Source organism: Aedes aegypti, chromosome 2, assembly GCF_002204515.2.
Source record: "Aedes aegypti strain LVP_AGWG chromosome 2, AaegL5.0 Primary Assembly, whole genome shotgun sequence".
Lineage (NCBI taxonomy): Eukaryota > Metazoa > Arthropoda > Insecta > Diptera > Culicidae > Aedes > Aedes aegypti.
This window is the reverse complement of record NC_035108.1, coordinates 224,375,314-224,392,818: the sequence shown is the minus strand read 5'-3', so window position 1 is coordinate 224,392,818 and position 17,505 is coordinate 224,375,314. Positions and strand designations below refer to the sequence as shown.

At 36.9% G+C, this 17,505-nt stretch overlaps 1 protein-coding gene across 3 annotated transcripts in view; it reads right to left on the bottom strand.

Annotated features, from left to right (window-relative positions):
* Positions 1–17,505, bottom strand: part of LOC5572905 (ankyrin repeat domain-containing protein SOWAHA) — a 408,139-nt gene that overhangs the window by 349,721 nt on the left and 40,913 nt on the right. The gene's annotated exons all lie outside the window — the stretch shown is intronic.

Here is a 17,505-nt window from a genome sequence, read left to right as displayed (position 1 = left end):
CCGTCGTTCTTGCAGTAGCATAATTTCAACAGCTCACAACGCGCGCGTAGAACGGATATATGAAGCATCCGATGCACTGTTTGTCGTGGGACAAAGAGTTTATCGGATGTTGTTACAAGTCGCGTTAATCATGCCGCATTCGCGCTATTATTTATCACTGAAACAATGTTCGAACGATTTCGGAATCACAAACAGCACGTCCGGAATAAAACCAAAGTGGAAAAATCTTCAAAAGGATAGAATTTTGATTCGCGAACAATTAATCGCTAGCACACATGCAACACGATGCATTATTCGCGGAGCGTAGTTTGTTGTGATAACTTGACGACAAAAGGATAATCGTTGTTGCTTTGATCGCAGGATAAAGAACAACCGTGATGCATCATGTATTTGGTCCTATAACACTTCCCTGAATACCATTACCCCGAAAACCATCTCCCCGAAAACCAGTACCCCGAAAACCATTACCCCGAATGCAACGTTACCCCAAATGACACATTACCCCGAAAACCATTACCCCGAATGGCAAATTACCTTGAAAACCAGTTCCTCGAATGCGACACTTCCCCGAAAGTCAGTGATGCACATCAAGAAATTCTTCAAAGACGCCCGCGAATTTGAGCATAAAATTCCATCTTTCTCGTTCTATGTACGACAAGCGAGGTTTTCCTGGCAGTGTTAAAATAATTGTCGGCGTAATAACTACTAACATTTCTATCAGTAATTTTTTATTCTTTCAATCATCGGCTTTTCTTTCGAAGTTGTATAATGCCAGAGTGAACGTTTCAATCAATGATTTTCCCTTCTTTGAGTTATAGAACAGCCGAGTTGTACTGTTTTAGTTTGAGCGATAGCCGCCAAAAAATCGACTGGCACAATTGTCTTGGGCGAAATTCAAAGTGAACAGTGACTTCAGACGGGCGACCTTGAAAATAAGCTCCTGCATTACTTGTCTGTATTACATCTTGTAGGCAGTGTTGACCAGACTCATTTCCCCGAAATTCGAATTGTGAAGCCATGAACTGTTATAACTGTACGTTGTATTCCTGAGATGAAGGGGGAGGTGGTTGGGCTTGAGTGTTGCACATGGGATCCTACAGTTTCGATCTCGGTAGGACGCAATTCAAGTTTCGGTGAAATGATTCGCACTCACTCACTCACTCATTTCATTTCATTTCACCGAAACTTGAATTGTGGCTCTCTGGGATCAAAATTGATCGATTTTGTGTGCAGTACTCAAGCTTAACCATTTGCTTTTCTATCTTAGGAGGATAGAGCATGGTTGTAGTAGTTCGTAGCTTCGTAGTTCGGAAAATGTTATTTTCGGGGAAATGAGTCTGAGCAACACTGCTTGTAGGTATTACAACTTCCAACAAGAGAATTGTCCTTCTTGTAATTATCGGCTATTCTTTCAAAAGTTGCACTTGTAAAGTGATTCTCGGCATCATAATTTTTAACGTTTACATCAATGATTTTTTCTTCTTATATCATCGACTGTTCTTTAGCGATGCATTTTTTAAATAGTTGTCAGTATAATAGTCTAGTGCCATTCCAGAATATGTTGATCATTAATTGATATAACGCTTTTGAAAGAGGGCGGTAGAGGTCTCTAACAATAACATGTGAAAACGAAATCAGTACCAGCATTATCAGCAGTTCGAAAAACGTAACAATTAATCTGCCATCTTCACAAAATTAAGTGCACGCCTGTGAGTGAGATTTTGGTTCTCACTTGACCCTTAAAGAATAGCTGTTTCCAAGACCCCTAACGTTCCTAGAAATAATTTCTGGTATGCCACTGCATCATACAAATAAAACAATGAAAAAAGAAAATATTTGAGTTCTTTTATCGCAGATTTTAATTTTTCTTTAGTGATTCGATTATCCGGAGTGAAAAAAATCCATACTCCGGATAATCGAGTCCGACCTGTATGCGTTTTTTCTAATTCGATGGCTACTTTGACCATCTAGAAAGATTTACAGCACATGGCTGGTTTATGTCCAAAAGGCGGCATCGTTTAATTAAAAACAAAATTCTGTCCAGAAAACCTAAACCGCTATAATTTTTTGGTTTTTAAGTATTTTTACAACATTTTTTGACAACTTACCAACAACTACCTTAACATTTTAAATCTCTTTTAGTAGAATTACATATTTCTTAGGAGCAGGGGAAGAGTCGACTGTATTTGTGAAGTGAATTATGTTGCGGATCGAACAATGGTTCGTCGATGTTTAGCTTTAGAAGAAACTACTTCAGTGGTATATATTGTACATGATTAGAGCGTGACATGTGATGGATGTTTACATGATGTATCATGTCAACTTCAATAATATGTCATGTAATTTAGCAGGAGTCTGTGAATTTACATGACATATAACAGAAACGTACATTAATTCACGAAAAACGTGACTTCTTAAATGCGATCCGTGACTAGAAGTTCCAATCCGCATAAATAAAAATAATACATTTTATTGATTTTGTTCTTTATTTGCACACTTAATTCAGAATGCCGAATCTCGGCTTATTTTAACCGAGATCCGCACAGCCGAGTAGTCGGCAAACAAATTTCCTGGGATCTCAGCAAATAAAAACCGAGTATCAGTAAATCGTGCTTCGTTGCTAAGCAACCGGATAATTTGTTAGCTGAGTCTCGGTTAAAATCGGGAAACCGAGATTCGCTCAGCCGAGCTCGTGATAAAAATCTAAGTGTGTATTTTTATTACACCCCTCTTACCTTCCAAGTGGTCTGGGAAAAAAAAATAAAATAAAATAAAATGCGATTTTTTGATGCGATTTTTTTATGCAATTTGATGCACACATATGCACATGATGCAATGTGAACTAATTTAATTGCGTTATTCAAAACTACACGAATGGAGGAATCTTATCAATAAGTATGCAACCTTCGCGTTATAATTTTATAAATTCGTAAATTTAGCGACAGTATTTTATGCACTCGTGATTTTCATGACTGGCGGATCAAATCCGCTACATATCATCTAGAATCAAAATTTGTAGGTGTACCAATTATGGATACAATATGTCAACAGTATGAATTAAATCGTATTTTACCCGCGTTTCTTAAGGTGAAGATGCATCGAAGCCAAACCTCAAATTTTCAAGAGCACAGATCTAGAGAACCAGACAACGGTTTGAGCTGAAAACTTAATCGATTGGTCCCACGCTGCTGGTGACCAATCGATCAAGTTTTTAGCTTGAACAACTGTTTAGTTCTCTAGATTTGTGTTCTTGAAAAGTTGAGGTTTTATATGGATGTATCTTTTTAAAGTCATGCTTCTTAGCACGGGGGGAGTTGGTGTTGAAAAAACCCAAATATTTTTTTTCTTGGCATTAACGTCCTCACTGGGACAGAGCCTGCTTCTCAGCTTAGTGTTCTTATGAGCACTTCCACTGTTATTAACTGAGAGCTTTCTTTGCCAAAGTTGCCATTTTCGCATTCGTATCTCGTGTGGCAAGTACGATGATACTCTATGCCCAGGGAAGTCAAGGATATTTCCATTACGAAAAGATCCTGGACCGACCGGGAATCGACACCAGACACCTTCAGCATGACTTTGCTTTGTAGCCGCGGACTCTAACCACTCGGCTAAGGAAGGCCCAAATATTGTCTTACGTAAATAATAGACAGCCTACTAGGAAACATACACTAACCGGTCGAAGTAGTTTTACCGGACGAAAACATAAATTTCGTAACGGATGTCCTTTAGCAAACTGCTAAGAAGGTTAAATATGTGTGAAGCAAGATTCTCAAATGTTAATATTTTTTTTTACAAGGTCTAAATATCATCAAAAATAGTTTTATCATTTCTGCGAATTTTTTCCGTTATATTATATTGGAACCATAAGAAAACCCTCTTTTTGCTCCCACTATTGCCATAATTGGTATTACAGCCATAATTTGTACTTCTACTCTTTTCATTTTTTTCAACAAGATCGGCTGTACGAATCTCAGCTTTTCAATTTTAATTGAGATTCAGCTTACCGTTTTGTCCTAAATTCCGACAGTCCCTTTAAAACCAAGTTAAAGACATTCTAGAAATAGCATACTGTGTGATTTGCACGGATGATGCTTTAGTTTAGAGCTTAGGGACGTCAACTAATCTTCCATTTCGCATTAGAGTTATGTGTTTACTAGTTGAGCTGTGAGAAGCTCCACGGTCTTATTTAATCTTAAATACAAACGAATGGTTTGACATTAAAATTACATGCATCAAGCAAAAGTCATAAACCTGCCAAATCATAAAATTACGGTGATTCTTCCATAAACAAACAAACATGCTTGGCAAACGCCTTTAAGGTTTCTCTGTTTGTTCATTAAGTCGGATTTTATTAGTGAGCATGCAAATTTTCCACAAATTAAAACTCGTTCGTCTTAAATCGATTCCAGATTGCAACGGCCGGTTTGGCCATCGGGCGTCGTTATGCGTGATGGATCAAGAGCATTCACCAGATCGACCAACGAACGGCACCAGCACTGCTCATGTTCGCATAACGTCCCATGTGTATAGGGAATTCCACAGAAGATGGGACAAATATGCGAATAGAGGCAGAGCACTGCCATCAGCATCATCATCATTCGTCAGAAAACGGATGAACGAAATGCCATGCGCTGCGCATACCTATGCTGAGGTTCGAATACGAATCCGAAAGAGAAAGGGACAGAGAGGCAATTGGCGAGACCAAAAAACAAATGGCACTTAATTTGCATATATCGACAAATTGTAAATCAATTGCAGCAGTCCCTCTATCCGTATCTTGCTGTTCTACCTGTCTCCTTGAGGCTCGAGGGGACAGGCCGTACATTCATATCCATCCAGTACAAAAACGACGCATTCATACTTGTCCAACCCGTTACTGCTGCTGCCGCTGCCGAGCGCTTTATTCAAATGATAGCAATAATCATAAAAACGCGAATATTATTTGCCATTTTTTATTCCAACACACCACGTATCATCACCCATCGGCAGTAAAGTGTTATATATTAAAATATAAATTCAACAGTTATTTCTTGTCCCTTTCATCACGAATTGTTGTCATGGAGTTTTGATTGCTTCTCTGGATTTCAAACGCACGCCCAATTTTATTAACGATAATCACAATAAAAAGACCAACTTAAATTGTTCGACATCAGTTTTTATTGGATGTTTCCGATTCAGGCTGTTAATTTAAATCATTTGAGATCTCTTCGGCAAAGAATGACGAGAAAAAAGGAGTACTGTAGATGAACAACATACCGTATAGAAATTATCCTTAAAAAAACTAAGTAATTGGCGAATGGAATTCAACATTGAAACAATTCAAACGAAATATTCCCCTTTGAACGCATAAACTGGACACAATTCTTGATTTCGACTTAGGCGAGCGGTCATACCCCATTTTCCCTCTACTCTATGGTCACTTCAATATCGAGCTATAGGCTTCTACACTGTATTGATTTTGTATGAGGTTTTGGCGTTTACTGGCTTTGTTGTTTACTAATTTTATGCAAGTGTGAAAGAGAGAGAGAATGATTTTTGTGCAGAGCGCCATGAACAGTAGCTTGTTTGAGAAATGGTACGATTTTCCTCAACTGTTCGCTAACGCTTGTAAGTTTCAAGTGCCTGCCAAAATTTTCTGCTAATATGCAAATTTGACGTGACAAATTAAAGTTTCCCAAAATAGTTCATTGTTTAATAAAAGCAGTAAAAATGTTAACTTTTAAACGTAATTTGTGCCCTTATTGTGTATTTTTTATACCACTGGACTGTGCAGTATGTTTACAAATTGAGCGAAATTGTGTGTTATTGCGTCAAATCGTTTTGGTTGTTGTCCTTTGAGAGGAACTTCAGCCCGAAGGTCATTCGTCCCTAAGCATAAGCATAAAGACACATTTAGAAAACAGTGATTCTTTGATTTGTCTCGAATAAGTGCATTATAGATACCGACTCGATTAGACGACATAGCACACTTTCTGTACTTTTTTTTTTTTAATATCTGCAAACTTAACCATGGCTGAATATTTGAATGAATTGCGATATGTCCAATTAGTAATGGTGTTGCGACTGGGAGAATAGAATAAATTTTAAGGCATTCTCAGTCTTATAGCTTAGCTTAGCTTAGCTTAGACTGACTACACATATCAATGGTTGCTATTCCGTGATTGACCGAAGTCAGTGAAAATGCACAAAGAATCAACTAGAAGTTCGACTGGGATTGGCCATAATCTTCTTCAATGTGCATAATTCAGTGCCTCTATTTATACAGGGTCAATAACGGCGCCGGCCACGTCCTTGCAGTCAGGTGGGATTGGGGGAAGGAATGTTAGTGTGTAACCTTTGCTATTTGGAGACCGTGTTTGCCTCTGCATCTCCACAAAGGTTACTGGGAGGGATGTTTGTTAATGGGAAGGATCGTTGGGTCACAGGATTCACTTTGATAAGCGATTAGACCATGATAAACAATGATTTGTGAGATCTATACATGCTTATATGTAAATATAATATTTTCATTGATATGAACAATTTCTATGTAGAGGAAAATTATGCCGACACTTGAGGTGACGAACCATTCAAAGTTTGTTGAACAAATACCTAAATGTAACATTCCTGCAGCTGTCAGGACGAAAGCATGTGTTATTATATTATTACTCATTTGAAAAGAAAAAAAAACTCGATTGGTTGGCACATCATAGAACACTCTTATTCTTATGCCGACACTTACAGTGGCGAACCATCCAAAGTTTGTTGAATAAAGTGAACCTTTCACAAGTCTACACTTGTAGTGTCGAACCATTCTAAGTTTTTTTTTAATTACAAAAATAAAGGTAAATAAGAGGTGTTCTGAAAAAAAAATGTTAAACATAAATAAATCATGAATAAGAGTTTGTGTCGACACTCACAGTGACGAACCATCCATAGTTTGTTGAAAAATCATATTTACGTCCCACCATTGTAACGATTAAATGTGCAGTCATACATATTTTATAGATTAGAAATAGTAGCATGAAACGAGCTCACCAATTGATCCGTTATCCTTGACTGAGCAGCCACAATCCACTTTCAGCTTCACTCGTTTGCTCGGCTATATGAAAGCACTCAGAAAAATAATAGGCGCGCGACCCGAAAAGGAAAAAAAAAACTTACGACTGCTCGGGCTTTCTTGACGCACTGCCCAGGAGCAAGCGTCAAGGTAGAAGGATCTAACAGAACTAACCGATCGCGGCACTTTTTCACTTACTCCAATCGAACTTACCGATCACGCCACTTTTTCACTTACTAGACCGACGCGCGACATGTTTGATCCTGCCCTCGTCGCTCGCTCCGGCAAAAGCAAGTGTCAAGGTCGAAAGATCAAACAGAACTCTTTAAGGCATTCTCAGTCTTATAAATTGAAAAGTATAGTTTGGCTAAACCCGACGTTTCGGTCACAGTTGATAATCATCAGTTAGTGAGTTGTATTATCGTTAATAGTGTTACACTACACACTATTAACGATAATACAACTCACTACTCAGTCACTACAACTCACTAACTCAGTCCCTCTAAATTTAGACAACCCATTATTAAATTTAGACAACCCATTGGTAAATTGCATTACAAGGAGCTCCACCTCTCCAAGAGCATTCAACATTAGATGACAAGAGACAGTTGAATGTTTATCAACAAAACAGCTCTAATACACGGGAGCGATACGTCGAGCTTAGCCAAACTAGCCAAAGTTTTAATTTATAAGACATTCGATTGAAATTCTTCTAAATCATTACGGCATTGGAACCGTAATCTCATATCCTGCCAAAAACAGTTAGAAGACGACATCGAATAGAAAAGGTTTATAATAAAAATAATTTCAAAATATGTCTGCAGTGATCAATTAGTATTGTAAACATGATCATGGATGATGACAGATAAGCTTGTACGGAAAAAAAATTTGAACCTTGTATTTGAATAAGCGTACACGTTGCAATATTAACATGTGAATGTAAGTTAGAAAACATGATGATTCTACCAAAAATGAAATACAAACCGTTAGTTTAAAACGCAAACTGCATACTGCAATGCGGTAATTCTCTGCTAGTTGTGGGATTTTTTAGAACAAACAAGTCTTTACGTTTTTCAACATAAGCTCGTTGGGCTAACGAGATTTCAGCACTAGTAATTAAATGATCCATGCCAAGCAATGCATGCAAATGACCAAAGACTTTATTGCGTGCAGACCGCTGGCGTACAAGCTTTCTCACTCCAATATTTCCCTCCATTATCCTAAAACAATAAAAATGTAAATGCTATCCAGCGTGCGTGAATAAAAACATGGACTGATAACAGCCCATATCGCGAAAATTATCCGCGTCGCTGTCCGCGAGGAAACTGGAAAATTAATTTCGCGGAATATAAATTAACTGCAGCCAAGTTGAAGCATCTCACCCAGGCCAATAGTCAGTCTAGCCCCAAAACAATAAAACCGGCTACCACACGCACATACCACGTTTCGATGGGTTGATCCGCGTGTGTTAGAGCGTAGTCGCTTAACCCTTGCGCCTCTTTCCCTATTTCCGTTGCCTTTGATAAAGATGCTTAGACCAGAAGTATATTTTCGAATATGTAGTTAAATAGGGGAGGCTAGGGTTAATCAGTTGTAACATTTTTGTTTTTAACATATGCAAAAATGGTCTTATCGCTTTTTTTTTTAATTTCCGGGAATTATGATTTTACAGTCGACTCTCCATAAAATAAAATCAGAGGAACAAGTTTCCAATACTTTTATAATCACTTCTGTAAGAATGCAGTATTATTTAGCTGATGGTATATTGACGGCCCAGATAGCCGTAGCGGTAAACGCGCAGCTATTCAGCAAGACCAAGCTGAGGGTCGTGGGTTCGAATCCCACCGGTCGAGGATCTTTTCGGGTTGGAAATTTTCTCGACTTCCCTGGGCATAGAGTATCTTCGTACCTGCCACACGATATACGCATGCAAAAATGGTCATTGGCACAGTAAGCTCTCAGTTAATAACTGTGGAAGTGCTCATAAGAACACTAAGCTGAGAAGCAGGCTCTGTCCCAGTGGGGACGTAATGCCAGAAAGAAAGAAAGAAAAATATTGAAAAATATTATTTTTTTTTTTTTTTTTTTTTTTTTTTTTTTTTTTTTTTTTTTTTTTTTTTTATATGTTGCTAGCCGTACAGTGAATACTGTCCAAAGCTCTAAACTAGACTTTAGATAGTAAAGAGGACGTAATCCTTCTGAAGCAGTTCACCAGACGTGCACGGAAAGATGGCTTCCAAGAAGACACTGTTGCGATCTGTCTCAGAAGGTTACGGTAGAAGGTGGGAAACGTTCTTTTCACACTATCACTTCACTTGATAACTATTAGATTACTTCATAGCACTATTCACTGGTATTGATATCACCATCTTCATTACCACCGGATTTTCTACTAACAACGTCACCATTATCTATATCAATTTTGTTATTAACATCACATCTATGACCCAGCCACAACACAATACTACTGCTTCATCAAGTTTAAAGTATAGAACTTCTCACTGTAATAATCAATAATGTAATAATCACTCAAATAATCACTGTAATAAATAAATCACATCAACACTCAATATCATTATCTTCATTAAAAGAAAAGTAGGATTCTCGTTTCTTATATCACTAATATTCAAAATATCACAAACTATCATCACTCTAATAATCACAATCTTAGTAGCTTACTACCATTAACCACACATAATTATTCGACACAATAACGTCATCTCACATAATAATATCACATTATCACTATTTTCTTAGTAACATGATCAAAACCAGCAACGGAATTATTCATATATCTTCTTAAGGTGATCCTGCCGAGGGCTGAAGGCCGTATAATAATGAGAACAATGTCCTGCAACAATGAAGCGCATCGCACAGCAATCACAAGTACAGATTATTTTTTTTTTTTTTTTTTTTTTTTTTTATATGTTGCTAGCCGTACAGTGAATACTGTCCAAAGCTCTAAACTATAGATAGTAAAGAGGACGTAATCCTTCTGAAGCAGTTCACCAGACGTGCACGGAAAGATGGCTTCCAAGAAGACACTGTTGCGATCTGTCTCAGAAGGTTACGGTAGAAGGTGGGAAACGTTCTTTTCACACTATCACTTCACTTGATAACTATTAGATTACTTCATAGCACTATTCACTGGTATTGATATCACCATCTTCATTACCACCGGATTTTCTACTAACAACGTCACCATTATCTATATCAATTTTGTTATTAACATCACATCTATGACCCAGCCACAACACAATACTACTGCTTCATCAAGTTTAAAGTATAGAACTTCTCACTGTAATAATCAATAATGTAATAATCACTCAAATAATCACTGTAATAAATAAATCACATCAACACTCAATATCATTATCTTCATTAAAAGAAAAGTAGGATTCTCGTTTCTTATATCACTAATATTCAAAATATCACAAACTATCATCACTCTAATAATCACAATCTTAGTAGCTTACTACCATTAACCACACATAATTATTCGACACAATAACGTCATCTCACATAATAATATCACATTATCACTATTTTCTTAGTAACATGATCAAAACCAGCAACGGAATTATTCATATATCTTCTTAAGGTGATCCTGCCGAGGGCTGAAGGCCGTATAATAATGAGAACAATGTCCTGCAACAATGAAGCGCATCGCACAGCAATCACAAGTACAGATTATACTACAATCACCTACACTTACAAAAATTCAACCTCGGCGAATAAACTGTTTCGATTTTTTACCGGCCGATAATATATCATTACTAGGATCTGTTATAAGAAGAAATTTGTTCTTGACGTTGCTTGAAAACTCTAACCGACACTATCAGATTATTAAAATTGTAGTAATCTCTGATAATTTGGTGTTTTAGGGTAATGGAATATAATATTCTTACCTTTTCAGTGTTGGGGGTATTAGTGATTAGTTCGTACTCACTTATATCCTAGTATTTTTCTCATGAGTTACTATTCCTATTCACGGTTACGGGTACCTATAAATAGAGATAGCTATTAGTCACACGTTTTTTTAGTCTGACGGCATTCTTATAATATATTCAATGCTATAATGAAAAACCTAATCCTGAAATGACGCTTGTTGACGAGAAGAGAATGATATAATTAGTCAATTAGTAAATAGTGATATTATTAGTAAAAGAAACGTATTTAATAAGATTCTGTTGTATCCTTGTACGGCCATGTGTGTTCCTGTTCAGCACGATTTCTTCAATGTTAGGAGGTTTTGATTAAACTGTTACCGGATGAGTGTCTGGAAGAATAAATAAAAAACGTATAGAAAAAACAAACAAGGACCGCTTCATCATAGACCACGTAAAGTATCGGTTCGCGGTGATGCTAATCAATAGTGTTCATTAGAAAACACTTTTGATTATTATCACCATTGGCACCACTAGTGTGCATCTTTCTCTTCAGAGTAAAGATACATTTAAGCCCCGAGACCTGACAGCAGTCAAGCTGATCACAAGGTTGTGCCTTTGCCCAGGGAAGAAAGAAAAATATTGAAAAATATTATTGTTTAAAATGTTCGAAAAATCATTATTTTTAATGGCAATCAATATTTTTATTTTCATGTTACCATTATAATGAGAGTAACTAGCCTTTCTTTGTTACTTCAAAAAAGAAATAGTCAATGTTTTCCCGAAAAAGAAGGATACTATTACATAGAACCGAGATACGAAGAGAAATTTCCATAAGGCTTTTTGGGGTAATGATCGACGACTAGCTCAGCTTCTCTAGTCACGTTGAATATGCATGAAAAAGGGCATCTACGGCTATACCGGCGCATTCGAGGACGATGTCAAACAGCTCTGCTTCAATAGTTAGCAAACGCAAGAACCCCAATCATCCCTAAGAACATCAACACATATCTGCAATGGATACACAGAGGAAAAGAGGCAAAGTTAAATGATCTTTAGCTGATTGTGGTTAATTAACCGCTAAACATTTCTGCGTGATAATAATACCACTTTATAAAAATTAAAACTTATAATTTCATCGTTTCCAGTCTAGTGTTTTGAATGGCTTTCGAAATTATGAACTCTAGCACCAGAGTCGGTAGCCGTTTATACAGCCCTCTCCGAATCCATGCGGCCGTATCGCTAATTATTTTATTCTGCCATTCTGCCCGAGAGAAACCACTTGAGTTTCAAAAACATCAACGCATAAATAAGTTGCCTCGCGGGGATGCTTCATTGTCGATTCGGTTAGTAACTATGTCGTCTATTTGAGAGATATGTACTTGTAAAATATCGCCCCCTGAATAGGATTACTGGGATAATCTAATATGTTTTCCCACAGCACAACCGCACCCGTTCCACGTTTTAGAGGCACGCTATTTCAGTTGAACGCGCACGTTTTTGGTCTTTTACCAAAACGTGCAAACCATCATCAACCACTTGAACTGTATGAAAGTATCACGAAATATTATAACCACTTGGCTTTGCTTGCCGGTTGACTGGTAAGAGCTCATACTCAACCAAACGGCTGACGTTAGCTCTATCCTGGATTCGATGTAGCAAAACTGTTTTGCATTTTATTTAAAATCATAATGATAATAAACAACAAGTAAAGTGCATACGAATCTTTCTCTTTCGCACATTTGATTTCCGGTTACCACTCATCACCAGTGCATAAGCACAAGCATGAGCAGAAATCCTGTTAAAATTGCCACAACACACCGTTTCCCACAAACTGGTCTCGTTTTGCATGGTGTTCCCACCGGGGCGGACACTTTCTTTCATATCTACTCATGTACCCTCATATGGTTCGGTTATTTTGCACAAGCTCATCCTGCGTCCTTGTCTCAGAAGTGGTTGGTGGATATGTGTAGTAGTGTAGAAGCAAACATTCACCAAACAACCGCAGCCACTCCTGTTCCGGATCCTTTAGTTTTGGGAAATGCAGAGACACTTGTACTCTGGCTTACTCTTCCCAGTCTCAAATTTTGAATGCTGTGCTTCCACCGCATTTCCGGTTTTGTAGGAGGTAGTTAGAGCTTTGTTTGTTTTCTATGCAATTTGCGCTTACGGTATTAAAACTTATTTGCTATCGTAGACAAGTTACACCCTCTCAACTCTCAACCTATACCTTCTCAATGATGCTGTTGCGTTTGGCTCGATTCTTGTGGGGTGAATTTTGTTGCCCTGTAGTTTGATGTTTGGGCACTGCAACTTTTCACGTTCCCGATTGTTTACGTTGCCGGAGGATTTCATCTGTCTTGTTATGGAGCAAAGATGCAACTTTGCATGTTTTATAATCGTCGTTATATAGCAGTAATAACAACTGAGTTAAGCCGATTGGTTATTCAAAATTGCCTACGGATACGAGAAATATAATAGGCATTTTGAAACATTCTCAGCTGTCTTTATTCAAGAGCATCTAGCCGGATATGTGGGTAAATTCCACGCAAAGTGTTTTATTCAAGATTATTTTATTTAATGATAATAATTATAATTTGATAATTCCGCAACTTGCACTCAGTCTAAAAATAACAATGTGAGATTCGTTGATCAAAAAAGTCCATAACTTAGTGTTTACTACCCAAAACACGGTGCTCCCCTGACCGTTATTATCAGAAAAAAATCTCCATCAAATCTGTGTCACCAGTCGTTTTCTATAGCTAAGCTGCATGTTCGGTTAAAATTTAAAAAAGATCGTAGAACCCGTTTTGAAGTTACGCCCTTTTAATTGTATAAGACTACTAATTGAAAGGAAATCAGAGATATCTAAACGGATTTTCGTTGACCCTGATTATCAAAAGAAATATACCATCAAAATTTGGTTCAAAGTTGGTTTGTTTAGTTATGTGTAACCCCTTAGTGGAGTTTTGAATACAAAAAAGACATGAAATTTGGAGCTACGCCCTTTTTGAGGTGCAACCATTGAAAAAACTAATTTCAATGGGAATAATTAGCCATTCTAATACCGATAAGCATATTCTTATAATGTCGTCAAAGTCACAATTGATTTATTTTTCAAAGGCTCAAGCGCTGTAACGCATTACGGAGCCATTTTTGTGATATTATTATTATTCAACAAATATTGTTGTAGCCCAACTAGCTACCCCTTCGGCTGTTCCGACTAACTTTGTACTGCTCTAGAACTTAAACTTCAATTGCTGAGTAATGGGCTATTGGCCAAATATTTGGATCTCTGTCAATATTTTATGATCATTTGTAGCATACATCACTACATTTAGATTTTGCACCAATCTACTATTTTTCCTTTGGCTCTCCCGGTCTATTCGATTACACAAACACATAAGAGCCTTGGATTAATATCATAGTGAAATAATTGTATAGATTAATAAACTCATTCTCGAGCTGACTCGTGAAGAGAAGTACGAAACATGCATTATTATTTGGTTTAATTGAATTTAAAATCATAACACAGCTCAATGTTACATGTCTTTCTTTAGTATCAAAACTCTCTTGAGAAGATTCTAAACCTTAACCCCGAATTTCATTAACCCGAGTGTCATTACACTGAACACACTGTTACGCTGAATGCTATTGTTCAGAATATATTATTACCTTAAACGACACTGTCCCGTGATAATGGAGTTTAAAATATGTAATGCCATTCTAGGAACTGGAACTCTCGGTGATGGTCTTCAGGTGTTCAAGATAATAGAATAGTTGAGGGATGTGTTGCTGTTTGCATTTGAGATGCAAATCTCGACTAAACGTCCTTCGAATGCGGTAACACAAAACAATCAAAGGATACTTAGCAACGATTATACAAATCACCGCCGCCCTAGCAAGAAAAATCTATCCTTGACATCGCATTGCTTGTAAAAATTTTACCGCATTTGGTGTTCCCGCATTTGATATTTGCATATCAAACGCACAGAGCAATAATTTTAAAAAGATATAATAAATATGATAAAACAGGGTTGTTCATGGATTCTACGTGAATTCCAGTTTTGGTTACCGGAAATCGTAAATTGTTCTGTGGTCCTGTTTGTTTACTTACTGGTCTACCTATCATAATATGGTTTGAATCATACCCAAACTGAAAATTTATATGTAAACTTTTTTTCGATCGCGAATTATGTATGTGAAGTAAAGACACATCAGCTGCTATGACATTTCACAAACAAAAAAAAATCATACTTTGAGAGCTACAAAAACTATTTCAAACTGACAAAGACAAACATTTAAAATAAGTTTTGTAAATGCTACGTTTTTGAATTCCATTAAACAAAATAATAACGGATGTTCTAAACTTTGCATTATTTTTTTCCATTTTGTATCGCTGCTGTATACATCGTTAATTTTATTTTATTCTACCCATAACCGAGAACTCAATTCGTAAAGTACTCTTTGACGTAGACTTCGCTATACGATATACAACAGGTAGCAATAAATAGCATGTAAAATAATCTGAATCGTGAGTACATGGGTTCACCAACCTAGCCAAAATATTGTGCTACAAGAACTAATTTGGTTACATGATGAAATTAGCTCCGTAATGCCTAAAAGCACTTGGACCTATGAAAAATCAGTTGATAGTGAAAGACTTTTGTGGCATGTAAGTGCAATGGGTCATTGCAAACATTTGAACATGCTCAACGGTGTTAGAATTTTCACACACACAATTCATCATTTTTTTCCTTTCATAACCGCCCCTGGCTACACCACTAGTTCGCTATGGGCGGTTTCCATATAGACCGGCGGCCAAAAATATTTTTGTCATCTCTTGTGATAAATTTGATGTTTTGTTTTCAATAAACAAGTTTTCGAGACCAATTTTTGAAAAGGACTTATAGCGAAAAGAGGTGTTTTTAACTAATGATGCGTATAACTTATTTATGCTATCAACGTTGTTGAACCCATTATAAATATTAGAATTTTAATAGCTATGATGATTCATTTAAAAATATTCAATTATTCCCTGAAATAATCTTTAGCTGGTATTGAAGGAAAATTGTCAAAAATATTGAAAAAAGACAATAAGCCCTAAATGAAAAAAGTGCAAATATGTGCAGCTGAATTCATCACGATCCTTTAGGGCCGATTCACAAATTTCATAACGCTGAAGGGGGTGGGTGGGTGTCCTGCATATGTTACAGCTCATACAAAATCCGAAAAATATTTATACAAAATGTGTCACGATGGGGTGGGTGGGTGTCGAAAATGTCCATGTTTGGCATTATGAAATTTGTGAATGAACCCTTAGTTTACTTTCTAAAATAGCATTGAAAATATTTTTTTTGCAATTTCTCATCGTAATAGGCTTGTTTTTCATCACACTAATCTGTCATGAAACGGCCAACTTTCCTGCACTGAAGTGCTGTAATGATTCATTACGCAACGCTTTCTTTCAATAGTTTTGAGTTGTGTTATGAATCATAACACAACAATTTATCAGAAATTGTAAAATAATGGTGAATGTATTCAGATATAATTTCTGATACCCTCAAGTGGTCTTCTACGAAATTGCAAAAAATGTTGTACGTAACTCGTTGCAGAACTCGATTTTTACAACACTCGTCGTCATTATCCTACTCGACAAGCCTCGTAGAATAAATTTACGACTCGTGCTGTAAAAATTATCATTCTGCAACTTGTTCCGTAAACTACTATTAACCTGGGATAACTTGGGACAAATAAGTATGGTATGTGTAAAGTTTCGTTAAAAAATCGATTTTTTTTTCAGTATAATCTTCACATCTACCTGAACAAAAGTACGAATTTTTATTTCATTTTATTATTGTCAGTTACTTTTTATATAAGCTTTCGAACACTGTACAGTGTGGGACCGAAATCCATACAGGCTCAAAATCCGTACACTTCATACAGAAAGTAGGCGTTTTGTATGAAATGGACGGATTTAGATACAATTCTTTATTTGTTTGCAGTATTCCAAGTCGAATAACGATGCATTTTCTTCATCAAACGATGACTTCCATTCCCTTTGTGTAGTTACTGTAACCTTTTGCTGCAACACTATCATTGGCTATTATACGAGATAAAAGAGAGAGGGATACGGTGATGGATGGAAAACAAAACATGCGTATAGCTAGTCCGTTTCTATAGATACCCTTTCATCTGTACCGAACGACAATATTACCGCGAGGGACTAATGAAAAGCATGTTCGGACGACTGCGACCTTATCCTCACAATCCCAGTTTCGTAACTCGGAAAACGTCCACTCTTGGATTGATATGCCTACGTATGTTCTTAGTTAGCCAAATGGCCGTCCATTTACCACGTGATCAAAGATTGGGAGAGAGGGATCTATCCAAAAACCACGATCTCCGCAAATTATATATTTTTTTTGTAAGGATCCGGATGAAATAATCACGTGGTTCCTGAACAACCCCAAACGTAGCACTATGGGCGGTTTTCATACAGGCTAGCGGCCAAAAATATTTTTTCCATCTCATGTCGAATTTATGTGTTCTGTGATACAAATTTCATGTTTTATTTTC